Here is a 13874-nt window from a genome sequence, read left to right as displayed (position 1 = left end):
TAGCGTTCCCAGCATTCCCAAAATGCCATTCTCAATTGCAACTTGAGTTCTTTGAAGAAACAAAAACAAGCAGTAAATGAACTATGATTAATACCAACAAACTGGCCTTCCTGCCTTTAGGAGAAACTCCAATGGGCCTTCCACAAAATGAATCTAATTCTATCTCAGCACGAAGTTGCAATACCGCCACCAAAATTACAACATTTTTTCTTAAAAAAAAAAAAAAAAAAAAAACCAAAAAAAACACCTGATGATAATAATCAAACTCCCTTTTATTCAATGGCCTAAGTTATATGAATATATTTATAATCAGTGGGAGTTCTTTGGCTAACATATGGTATAGTTTTTTCAACACTCTTAAAGGATATTTTACTGATCAGAGCCTGCCTACCAATGTCAATCTCCCTGCCTTAGCTAACTTCTGTTTTCAAACCCCTCACTAAGAATATATTTTCTTGGGATGTCTTTCTGTACCATACGCCAACTTAAAGGTAATTTTTTAATGTGATGCCCTAAGGACTATTCCTGAAACGGTCTTCTATGGAATACTAATGACAGCGATACTCGTAGGTACTATCTGGAAAAAGCGAAAGTCCAATGAAGTGGATTTTGCAAATATTGGCTTAAATAAGATGAAACAGTATTCTTAGTACAAATATTTTAAGAACCTTGAATATATGAGAATAGATACCAAAAGCCTCCCGTAAGTTCGAGTATGTCCCAGGAAGCTCACTTCAAGAGAAAGCACACGCGGGAAAATGCCGGCTTGAATCTGAGCGGGTTCAATACAATCCAAACAATACAATGGTGATGTTGGAACAGCAGGTAAGACCCAAAAGGCACAACACTATTCTCAGAACTTTGCTACCTTTAACTTTTACTTCTCCACACAACCCCCATGAGATTGCCTACTTGACAAATGAAGAAACGGGGGTACGAATAAGTTCAGCACGTTTCTCAGGCTAGCAAGTGGTGAGGTGGAATGTGCACCCAGTTTCTTCTGGAAAACTATGTACACTCCCACCAGAACACAGGAAGTAAATGGGCCCCAAAAACCTGTACGCTCACTATGATTAGGGTCGGCGGGCCTCTTCCTCAGAAGCGCTGCCCGGGTCTCAATCTCCAGCTCCTTGTCTTCTACCCTGCCGCCATCACCGTAGTCCGACTCCGGCAGCGAAGGGACTGCCTAGACGGGTGGGCAGGGAACCCCATTTCCACAGTGCCCTCGCCTGTGGCCTGTCGGAGCTGCTCCCTCGTCAGCAATGACTGGGAAGCTCTTCGCTGGGCTGCGGAGACCCGCGGGCACCGGAGCAGCCGGCGCGCGCCTCCGGGAAAGCCTTCTGACTGATCCGCATGCGCAGATGCCCCAAGAGACAAGGAAAGTCTCTGAAAGACGTGAATACGTGAAGTGCGACAGTTTGTTCCTGGACGGCAGAAGTTTATCTCGAGGTGGGAACTGACCTTAAAACAATCTAAGAATTAAATATAATGCCAATCAAAACCCACCAGCGGGGCATTATTCTTAGCATAGCTGACAAGCAGACCCCAAAACTTACTCGGAAGCAAAAAGTCAAGAAGAAGCAAGGCAATTTTCAGAAAGAAGAAATTAATAAGGGAGGGGAGCCTCACTCCCAGGATAACAAAGCTTATCGCCAAGCTACAGGAATTATGACCATCTAATATTAACATACAGGTAGACATGGAAAATTTGGAACAGTCTCCTGGACACGTTGGAACTTGGCATAGGACAACACTGCCCTGCAAATCAGTGGGAGAAATGATGGACTTTTAAATGCTGCTGGGACAATCAACCATCCATTTAGAAAAGTTGAAAATTAGATCACTTCCTCCCAAAATGGGAAAAAACTGCACATAGATTAAATATTTAAACTGAAAAGGAAAAATCATCCAAACTGAACAAACATGGAAGAATATCTTTCTGATATCTCAGTAGGGAAGAAGTACTCAACACACAAAAGGTCCAAACCATAAAGGAAAAGGCTGTTAATTTTGGTTGTACTTAAAGGTAAAACTTCTATACGACAAAAAGCACAAGGAACAAAGTGAAAAGACAAGTCACAGAGCAGATGGAGATACTTTCCATACATATAATTAGCACAGTATTCTGATCAGAACATATAAAAGATTCTCTATATATTTTTAAGAAAAAAAACTTAGTAGAAAAAAAATGGGCAGAAAAAAATGAACAGGAGATTAACATAAGAACTCCAAATGAACATTAAATTTATGAAAAGGTGTTCATATTCACCTGTAATCACAAAAATGCAGATTAAAATGCTAAAATGTCCTCTTATGCCAAATTCAAATTCAGTATTGAGTGGAACACTATAGAACAGATAAAATAAAAGAATAAATTATTTCTAAGTTTAAACACAGATAAATCTCAAAAACTATAATGTTGAACAAAATGCAGGAATTCATGTATATTTAAAGAATATATTATTTTTATAGATAGATTAAATATATATGTATATATATATTTGAAACAACAATGAAAACATCCCTGGAAATGATATAAACAAAACTAAACAGTGGTTACCTCTAGGGAGGTAGAGGAAATGTGGATATCTGTAACGTCCTATTTTTTTTTTTTTAAGTGAAACAATATGGCAAAGCTCTGTTAGAACTAGGTGGTAGGGAATGAGTATTATTTTTGTTTTTTATTTGAACTCTTTTACACTTAAAAACCTTAAAACATTGTGAAGACTCAGGAAAATGTGGTCCACACAATTATCTCTGCGTCAAGCTGACCGGGAGATTTTGATCTTCCAGTCTTAGTGCCTAAATTAAGCTGCTGACTGAACAAACAACAACAGTAAACAGTAACAGCCCCTCTCTAAAACATCTTAGGACTGAATGATATCTGGGGGAGGCTGTACCAGGGATCTTTGTTTCTAAGCGGTATTCCAAAGCTGCACAATGAATGGTCCCAGGTGGAAAGAAAGCAACAGCCCTCGCAAGAGGATAATCAAGAATGTGAGATGGATCTCTGGGAACTTGGCAACCTGGTGAAGATTGTCTCGCCTAGACCCCAAAACTGCTTTAACTTTGTTTTAACCACAAGCGAGCTATGCGTTTACAGACATGTGACTTAAGCTCACTGAGCCTCAATTCTGTTATCTGGAAAATAGCAGAGAAGGAGGGTGATACAAGGATTCACACAAAATTATTCCAAAAATTTAAATATACTAATACACATGATGGTGCTTATGGCAAACTATTTTAACCAAAGATGGGTGGCAGCAGTATATCCCAACCCAGAGGTAATTTTAACAATGTGACATGGACACTCCTTGACTGAGGTGAGAGGTACACACACATCCCCACCTTCTATAACTGAAGTGGAAGTGATGCTGCATGACAGGAGGCAAAACGGCTTCTGTCTTAGACACTCACCCTTGGGATTTAGCCACCATGTTGTGAGGAAAGCAAAACACCATAGGTGAAGACCATATATATGTTCTCACCGCAGCCCCTGCTGAGGTCCTAACACCAGCATCAGGCACCAGACATGTGAATGAGCAAGGGTTCAGAGGATTCCAGTCCCCAGCTGTCCAGCCATCCCAGCTAACAATGACAGAAGCAGAAATGTGCTGTTCTCAAGAAGCCCTGCCCAAATTGTAGGTTCATGAGCAAAACGAATATTACCATTCTTCGGAGCCCTTAAGCACTGGGGTATTTCATTTCACCGTAACAAATAAGTGGGACAGTGCTTTCTAAATCACTGTTAATATTCTCCCCATGGGCAAAACAAGGGGTGTAAACTACATTAGAGTTCCCCAGATCTGAGAAACTTTAATGCCATCTTTGTGGCTTTGCCATATCCTGTGTCAATGGACTGTTATCTAATAAGACTGTTATCTAATACTTCTTAAAACAACTCACTTTTTGGGACGCCTGGGTGGCTCAGTGGGTTAAAGCCTCTGCCTTTGGCTCAGGTCATGATCCCAGGGTCCTGGGATCGAGCCCCACATCGGGCTCTCTGCTCAGCAGGGAGCCTGCTTCCTCCTCTCTCTCTGCATGCCTCTCTGCCTACTTGTGATCTCTGTCAAATAAATAAATAAAATCTTAAAAAAAAAAACTCACTTTTTGAAATTTAAACATGCCTACTAAAAATTGATCATTAGAATAAAGTTCTTGTGTCAGTTATGTTTGTCTAATTAATCTTATTAAATACTATTTTTTAAGGATTTTATTTATTTATTTGAAAAAGAAAGAGAGAGCATGCACGAGCAGGGGAGGGGCAGAAGGCCAAGCAGACTCCGACTCCCAGCTAAGCCTGTCACAGGGCTTGATCCCAGGACCCTGAGATCATGACCTGAGCCAAAAGCAGACGCTTAATCAACAGAGCCACCCAGGCACTTATTAAATATTATTAACTATTAAATATTATTAACTTATTAAATATCAAACATTATTAACTATTGACACTTTCTTTTTAATAACCAATCTTTGTTTTAATATCATACTTAAATAACTAGAATATATAACACATTTAAAGATATGCAATGGCTAAAAATAAAGGCAATGTTTGGTGTAGGCCGACTTGCAATCATCATGAATCACTGTGGTATGCAATACTGGGTGACCACAAAGGTAAGGATTCTTTCACCTCCAAGGATCTATGGACCATATCCTGAGTGAATCACTCCTTCTCTGTTCTAACATTCCCCAAGTTGAATATATTTTCCTGTATTAACTGCTTTTAATCAACAAGCATACTTTCCTGGGATATCAAAGCAGTCAATGGCAGAAAGGTTACAGAAGAGGAAGAAAATTCTAGAAGGGGCCTCAAAGCAATAAATGGGGTAAAGTTACTAATCATCTGGTACCTATGCCAGGAACAGGCCCAGAAAGTAGAGGATCTGGATTTCATTCCCCAGAAATCAGGGTTTCTCAACTCTGGCACTATTGACATTTTAGACCAGATAATTCTCTAGTGGGGACGGAATAGTGCTGTCCAGTGCTCAGCATGGTGTTTAGTGGCATTTCCCCTTCCCCAGCTATGATAAGCAGAAATGTTTGCGGTGAGGTGGCAAAACCCTCCCCAGTGATAATCAATGAGTTAGAGTAAAGCTTGAAGGGATATGCCCAGAGAGACCCACACAGGGCCTGCACTCAGTAGGTACAGAAAAAAAAAAATTTGTTGTAATGATAATGATGATATTTTATTTGTTCTTTCCTCATTCAGAACAATTTAGCCTCTTTTCTAAATAGGACAAAGATAGTGCTTAATCAGTTGTTTTTTTTAAGCCACTTAGCCCATAGTTAATAAGCAGAGCAGAAAGAAAAAAGCCATTGGATTATAGGGAGATCTTTTCACAACTGCATATAAAATGTTCATTTGTATCATATCCACCATCAGTGATTCACTGTAGATTGGAGAAAGTATAACAAAGCACATGGGTTCTTCACAGTTCTTATCTCAATTTACCATTTATTGGCTGTTGTTTGATGGAATTTTTTATGGGGAACAGGGTTTCATGGCTACAATTAAGCAATATTTTTAAAGGAGATGGGACTAACCACTTCCAAAGGTATAGGCACCTCTTTGAAATTGTGTATTCAAGGGGGAAATTGGAAATGACATTTAATAAGAGAAGATCATGCCTCATAAAATGCCTACTTCAGAACCGACAGGGTCTGGGCTGTCCAGAGTCCTGAACTTTGGACCAGGTTGTCAGCCCAGGGGGCCCAAACAGGCATGGCAGCAGAATCTATCGACCTCAACACCCTGCAGCTAAGTGGCAGTGCACAACACTGGTGAGCAAGGTGATGATTCCAAGAGCCAACACTCACTGCATACTAGATACATGCCAGACACAATACCATGCGCTTTGCTCCCATTATCTTTTTTAACCCTCACAACCCCATGAGTAGACACTACTACATCTTTTTGTCGTGGGTTAGAAAACTGAGGCTTACAGAGCTAAAGTAACCTGTCCAAGATCACAAGTCTGATATGTAACAAAGCCCACTCTTGCACTGTCTATTCAGCCACAGAGACGACACTACTAACTCCTACATCGCAGTCTTCCTATTAAAATAACAGCATCACCCTCAAACCAAATCATCCAGCCTTTTACGTACCTTTTATGGGGGTGAACAAATACTGGGGATTTATATGTACATGTGGATGTATTCATTTGTGTGTGTGTACATGCATGTACATACACCACACACCACACCCTCACGCACGTACATGCACGTCAACCTACAACAACAAGTTGAAATCTTCCTCTTCTCCTAGATCAGACAGGTAGGCAAATGTTTCCTTGAAGGTCAGGCAGTAAATATTTTAAGCTGTGGAAGCCGTACGGTCTTGGTCACAGTACTCCCTGCCACCACGGCCATGTACAATGGTATCCTCAGATGACCCAAAAACAAATGACAGTGGCTGCACTGCACTAAGCCTCTGCTTGCAGACACAGGCAATGAGCTAGATGTGGCCCACTGGCTGTACTTTTCCCCCCTCGTCCCAGGCCAATACCTCTACAAGTGTGACCACAGGCTACTTGTACGCATTACAGATTCCCGGGCTGCATTCCAGGCATACTGAACCACGATCTGATTTTTTTTTTTCTTTTTAAACAAGTCCCCTGGGTGATTGATGGAAATACAAATATTTGAGGACCACTGTTTCTAAACTGAGTTTTTTCCTAGTCCCCATAAAAGTTGTCATTCCAGCTCTCAAAGATAGAACATCTATCAATGGAAAAGCAAGACAAGTTATACAGACCCGAGAAAGGAGAATTGGCTGCTTGTCGCAGCTCACCATCTTTATCAAGATGTCAAAATTCCAACCTGTGACCACAAAATTCTCTCAGTTGGAAGATGTCCTTTTGTTTTAGTTTGGGTTTTAAAAAATCCCATAAAGCAAAAGCAAACAAACAAAGTCAAAATAAAACAACAACAACAACAAACTTTTGTTCCCAGTGGAATCACACTGATCTTCTAATCAATTTGTTGCGCTCGCGTGCGCGCGTGCACACACACACACACACACACACACCCATACAAAGGGCATTTTTGAACTATGGATACCCCATTTTAAATGGGAAAATTCAGTTGTGCTAAAAATGCTTTTATGTTATTGAGGGAAAATGAGCACTGGGTCTTCAGAAATAAGAGGGATGGAACAATAAGTGAATTTGTACAGAATTCGCCAATACACACACTGCCTGCTTCATGAATACATGAATGCAACCTGTTTTATCTTTTCTTGTTTCAGAACTAAAGGTATTCACATAAATCTGGATCTCCTTTTCTTTGGGGAATTAAGGCTGGCACCATCAGTCTCTGCCTTTACCTGTATCAGCATGGGGGAGAAAAGGCCAACCCTCCACTGTCTTTCGACAAAGGATTGAAAAAAGTGAGCAGGAGTGGAGAGAAATGAATACTAAGGCACACGCTGAAACAGAGCTGACCAGGTCGCCATCCACCTGGGATAACGCCCCTCTCCAGCTGACAGCCACCAGTGATCTGGTTTCAGTCGCCAGCACCCCAAACTTATTAACTGACTCTGATCTTCTCTCTGTCTAATGCCAGGAGCCTCCCCCACCCCACCTTGCATCATAAGACTTTAGTTTATAGACCGCTTTGCTTCATCTCACTTTTTATACCTTTTCTCTGATCCTACTCTACCAATGACCCAAATGCCTCCAAAGGCACAACCCTGCCAGTGGCGATGGCAGTCCCCCTCTGACAGCTGGGATGTCCGGGCCTGGTTGTAAAGCCTGCCTCAGTGCCACCACCAGGGGCCCAGTGGACTGAAACCTGTCTACATATCAAACAGAAGTTGGCTTCTACTGCTTCCTTTTTTTCTCCCATTACTTTGTATCCCATGGCCACCACGGTTATTTTGAAAGCATATTTTAGAGCTGGGTGATGACATTTAAATACAGTAATCTCAATGAGGAGTTAGGGATTAATAAAACTGTAGCACAGGGCCCCCAGGTAGCACCGTTGTAACAATCGGGGTTAAACTAGCATGGATGCATTTGTATTTAAGTGAATCATGTCTTGTGTCTACACTGGCAAGTGGGCCCGTTCAGAGTTGAACTGAACCTGATCTTGGCTCTGTGTCATCGTGAGTCAGTTCATTAACCTCTAGTGTACCGAACCATTTGAGCTCCGAGGTCCTTTTCAACTCTACTGTCAGGCCCAGGGCCATCTCAGTAGGTACATTTCCCTCACAATTGGCTTTGCTGGCCAATTTCCCCAAAAATGTTGAAGGTAGGTTTTCTTTCTCTTTTCTTTTCTTTCCTTTTCTTTTCTTTCTTTCTTTCTGCAAAGAAATGCTAAAATGGATATGGATCAAGATATTCAGTTGAATATTTTAGTAGAAGGAGCTCAATTATTCTTCAATCTTTTATAAAACTGTATCTTCAACATTATCCTCACCTGCCACATCTCTAGCATATCTAATTTTAATTGATAATGATTCTTTTTTAAATAGACACTGTGATTCCTACCAAATGTTTCAGGAGTCAATTGAATACTTTTCCTAAGATTAAAAAGGTCAGGTTGTTTCTATACTGGTAAGATAAGTGACGACCTTTAAAGAGTGGTTCTGGGTGACACTGATGCCCCCAAGCGATCTGATTTTTCTCAAATAAGAGCCCCACAAGTGTCAGCGTCCCAGGGACACGTCAGCAGAACCACCAGAGATTTTATGACTGTAAACAGGTGCAGAATCATTATTCATCGCCAGAGAGGGCCTTATGTGTAGTCACTGTGTCACAACTGCCTAATAAAATTTGGTGTTATAAAAAGAAAAGCAATCGAGAAAGATCAATAATAAATCAACATGCATTTACAGAATACCTACCTATCAGTGTTGTGCTAGATGTGGATCACGTATGAAATCCTGGACTTTGCCTTCAGGAAGCTTATGATTTAGTTGACGGGGGCAGAAGCTCTCATGAAACAACACAAGAGAGCACACAATCACACACTAAGGGAAATTTTGTAGGCAACTGCTCCGAACGAACTCGGCAAGTAAAGAAATCAAAAGCAGTTCTGCTTGCTTTGCAGATTTGGCTCAGACCAAATACTAGCACCATGGAGACTCTTTTCCACTGTATATCTTTTCAAACAGCTGCATTTAAAAAGGAAGGATCCTGCTCGCCCCCAAACCTTTGGCTCCCTACAAAAATGAGCAAAAATATTCCTTAATAGATTAAACTGTTCATACTAGTAAATAATGCAGCTGATCCACTGACCTTTCAGAAAATCAAGTTTGGCCTATATGTTAGTGAAAACACAAGAAAAATAATGATCCTCTCAGGGATCTTCTGCTCTTAAACTTTTTAACTTTCTTGGAATTCAAACTTATTTGAACATTTAAACAGAAGACGAATGTATTTACTTTGTCCTTTACGATTTCACGGTGACTTGTGACTCCTATTCCTAAGCCTTCTATTTCCATAAGCCTTCCATTTGTAACTAAGTTTAATTCATGGTGAAAAAAAATCTCTTAAACAATACTCTTTATTTAGCACCTTCATGAATATTTCCTCCTTTACACTTCAAACCTGTACTGTGTCACTATGCACCTTTTCTAAACTGCTGGAAGAACCAACAGAAATAAAAGCTAATGTTTACTTCAGGTGCTCTGCTCTAGACCCACACTGTCTAGTATAGCAGTCAGAACCGTTATGTGGATATTTACATTTTCATTAATTAAAAGTTAATAAAATTAAAACTTCAGTTTGTCACCTTAGCCGCACCTCAAGTGCTTACCAGCTACCTGTGCCTAGTGGCTACCCTAATGGACAAAGCAGATAGAGAAGATTCCATTTCCACCATTGCACAAAATTCTCCTGGACAGCACATATATTGCCTCATTTAAATATCCCAACAATCACCTGAAGAAGTACATGCAATTATTATTCCGACATTATAGATTAATAAACTTAGGTGCTGTGGCTTAGCCAGAGGCAGATGGAACAGACAGTCCAGGTCTAACTAGATCAGGACCGTCCAACAGAATTTTCTACAAGAATAGAAATGTTCCATATCTGTAATGTCCAAATGGTAGCCAGGAGCCCATGTGGCCATTGACCACTTGAAACGTAGGGTATATGACTGAGGACATGAACTTTAATAAAATTTTAATTAACTTAAATACCTGTAGCCACATGGGGTAGGAGCTACCATTTTGAGCCCCATAGCTCAATCCTTAACTCTTACTGTATCTAATGGCCCAGCCATCACATCATTGCTACTAGCAACATCAGAGAAGTGAAGATCCAAGGTGGAGGAATTAAAGAAAAAGGATGAGCCCTATTCAAACAGTAGCTGGACCAAAGGTTACTTGAAGCTGAGCCTTCTCTTTGGTCTCAATCCCTAAAGCAAGCTATACTCGGGGCAGGGTGGGGGGGTAGGGTTGGAGGGGATTAAATGTAGCATGGAATCTATTTTCAACATGTCCTCAATATTCTGGTATTACCTCTTTGCATGAGAGCCAATAAAAGTATATGTGGCATATGTTTTCCACAGGATGCAATTTTTATAGAGCAACCAGATAAATTACAACATGGGTCAGGCCACAGTTCTTCAGTGTGCCCAGAGAATCAGACTGGGGAGGTGGAGGGGAGGTAGTGGACTAGACACATAACTCAGTGGAGGTCTGGAAAGGAGGAAGAGATGGACTGACCCCCATTCTGCAGACATTTTCCCCTCAACTTGAAACCTTTGCTTTCTTACATTTTAAGGTATCTGGAGCAGCCTGTTTGGCTTCCCTTGGGTTGTTTGTTTTGCTATCAGCTTTTTATCTGCTTGGCTTTTTATGTGATTCTACCAGAAGATCTTGCCATGGAACATTTAACAAGAAGAGGAAGCAAGCTCAAAAATTTCCATTTATACCCAGAATTATTGCATGTTTCCAGAGGCCTGAGAGTGTGTCTTCCTCGAAGTTTTATGATGGGATTGTGATTTCAACTATCCCTCCAAATAGATATTCTGTCTCTATTCAGAAAATGCAATTCTAGAAACCTATATCCAACTCTAATGATAGCTTACGCTCTTTGCAGCTGAAATAACAGAGTGGTAGCTAGTAGAACTGAGAGGTGCAGGCAGCTCTGTAATGTAAAAAGGAAATCTGCTCCAGTCCCTCCAGCTTGTTCTCAGTTCCCCTCTGCAGAATTCACCTCCAACAAGAACGTTAGGAGAGAAAATCACAGTCATCATTTTTAATTTCAGGCATAGTGATGTTTAAATCATCCCAGGGCTCATTCCAGACTTTTGGGATATTACCATGTCCCTAGGATAGGCTCAATCCTTGGTAAAACAGGTAGGCTTTGTCTGAGAGCTATGGCATAAACTCCATTCAGGTTTGGCCAAATCTTGAGGATAAAGATAGCGACATCTTTTACGAACCTGCCTCACTTCTAAATCAAGAATCTCTTCTGAAAGCCAAGATTAAAACAGTTAAATCCAGTGACCTATCTTGAACAGCCTATGTCTAAGTTGAGCAGATCAGGAGGAAAAAAAATATAAAGGCTTCTTCTCCAATCCTACCACCCTATGACTTTTCAATAGATGCACACACACACACAAAGGGTTTTCTGAATGTAGGAAAACAAGTTTATAATTACATAATTATGCAGACACACCACAATTTTTCTTTTATGTTACCTTTATCTTTAAAAGGCAACAGACAGGGCTGTACTAAAAAGCAATAAAGCATGGGTAATTTAATACCAAATTACATCCATATTGAAAAGTTTACATGCAGTTGAGAGCAGGCAGAGGTCAGCTTTTCAACAGGACTGTCTTTAATTGTGGCCATCAGTTTTAGCAATCCCGATCTCTGGATCAAAGACAGATATAATGGGCTTCCTCAACGCTGAATAGTGAAAGCAGACAGCAGGAATGGCGCTATCTGGCACCCAAAGGTCATAAAAAAAATTGCCAGAAAGGGAATGTGTCTCATTGTAAAATTATATATCTAAGGCAAAATATATATTTTTAAAATCATTCTCCCTAGCCCAGTTTCCAATGAGCTACTTGATTTTTTTTTTTTTTCGGTCCCTTACAGGTGCAAGGTTTTCCTGGCTTTTCCTCTAATAACCGAGCAACCTTTGCATAAATCTTTATTAATTTTTTCAGTTGCTTTCAATCATGATTTTCTCTAACCTGCAGAGAAATCCCTCTTTCCTTGAGGAAGGGCTATGAGAGTTGAAACTGGGTTTTTCCCCCCTCTCTTTTTCCCCCTAAATCAAATGAGGAGTAAATTATCAGCAAATCAGATAGAAACAAGTTTCCTGGACCTGCAGATCCATTCTACAAATGAAGCAATTTCATCTCTGCTGGCTCTGGGGTTGGGGGAGTAGAATGGGAGGGGGGATTTTAAGTAGCCATGGGGGACCAGAACGGAGATGCTAGCTGGCAAAGCATCCCCACGTTTGCATGCACAGACCACTCAAATCTGCACCAAGAGACTACTTGTGAGAATCCATCTTTTTTCACTTAACAAGATACAAAATATAAAACACATTTGCCTCTTATTAAACCCCTCCTGTAAGTGGTTCCAGGTCCACCATTTTTAAAGGGAGGAGAGGGGAGCTGAGAACCTCTTGGGAATTTCAGTGGAGTGACTGGAGATGAGGTACAGGCTGTGAGCCTTTATTACTTTAATTTTATTTTTTTTTTCTAAAAGCACAGAAGGAATAACATTTTAAATCATTAGCATTTGCTTTAAGTAGTTATTTCTTCCAACTGTAAGAATCTCTGCTCCCAGCCCCCTTCCCCATTAGCACCACTCCCAGATCCTGCACAGAAAAACTGCCCAGATGGAATTTCCCTCTACTGCTCAAATCTGGAAGGTGCTTTTTAAAGAAGTTCAGGCTCTAAATCGAGGCAGCCATGGAAGAAACTGTAATCACAGTTTTTCCTTAAAGCACTTGGAGAATAAGGTTCCTGTATTTATGGCACCTGAGACTGAAAGCTGACTGGCATCTCAAAATTATTTCAGTGGCAGCAGCTACTGTGATAGAAAACGGTCTTCTCTGTTAAAAAACAGAGTTCAGAGTAGTTGCTATTCAACTCAAAATGCCTTGTGAGAGTGACATGGAGGGTGCTTTTAAGTGGTGAAGTGCAAAACCTAAATTCTTTGAGAAATGGAATAAAATCAACCCTCTTCTTTAATTTGATTTATAGTCTTTATCAAGGGAGCAGCAAAGGTGAAGAAATGTGCAAAACCAGGAAAAGAACCTCTGTTCTGTGCTCTGCACGTTCAAAATGGCGGGAGGCCATATTCAAGCACGGAAATGTGAACTGGAAGGCTGAACATCTCCTTTTGTGGGTTGGTTGTGGCTTTGCTATTCATAGACTACAAGAGATAAAATAAACCACTGAATATTTCTGCATTGCAACTTGGCTCTGCCAACAGAGAGATCCTACCTGACGTAAGGTCTGTTTCAAAATCTATAAAGGGCAGGGACCAAAAGTGGCATGTGACCGGGGAGGTCTTTAGTTATGCTACAATCTGGAGGTCTCCTGCTGCTCACCTCTTCTGTCCTATATAAAGGACTGACAAACCAAGCCAGAATTCTGGAACATGTCAGTGGGATAGGCCAGCTGTGGGATTTTGGACAGCAATAATCTGATACAGTAATCAAAGGTAGGGTGGGGTGGTCTTTTACTCACAGTCAAACTTAACTAAGACGGCCTATGCCCAGTACACGGCCCAGACATCCAGGCAGATGGCACAGGTTTGCCTTCTGCACCCCAGTCCCTCCACTTCAATCCTGTATGACAGAAAATTGACGGGTGGCTCTCCCTTTGCTTGCTCGTTGTCGTCAGCATTAGAGCTTGTTTGTTAGGCACCAACAGGGTACCCAGGACCA

At 40.9% G+C, this 13874-nt stretch overlaps 1 protein-coding gene across 1 annotated transcript in view; it reads right to left on the bottom strand.

Moving 5' to 3' along the window:
* The window catches only part of LOC116579026 (basic proline-rich protein-like), an 822180-nt gene extending 820860 nt beyond the window's left edge, over positions 1 to 1320 (bottom strand). Inside the window, exon 1 of the mRNA XM_032323799.1 lies at positions 1069 to 1320. The gene's annotated coding sequence lies outside the window, so the exon portion shown is untranslated. The remainder of the gene's footprint in view (positions 1 to 1068) is intronic.
* Positions 1321 to 13874: the final 12554 nt, after the last annotated feature.

This window comes from Mustela erminea, chromosome 19 (genome assembly GCF_009829155.1).
Source record: "Mustela erminea isolate mMusErm1 chromosome 19, mMusErm1.Pri, whole genome shotgun sequence".
Classification (NCBI taxonomy): Eukaryota; Metazoa; Chordata; class Mammalia; order Carnivora; family Mustelidae; genus Mustela; species Mustela erminea.
The sequence above is the reverse complement of the archived record's forward strand: the minus strand, read 5'-3'. Positions and strand labels throughout refer to the sequence as shown.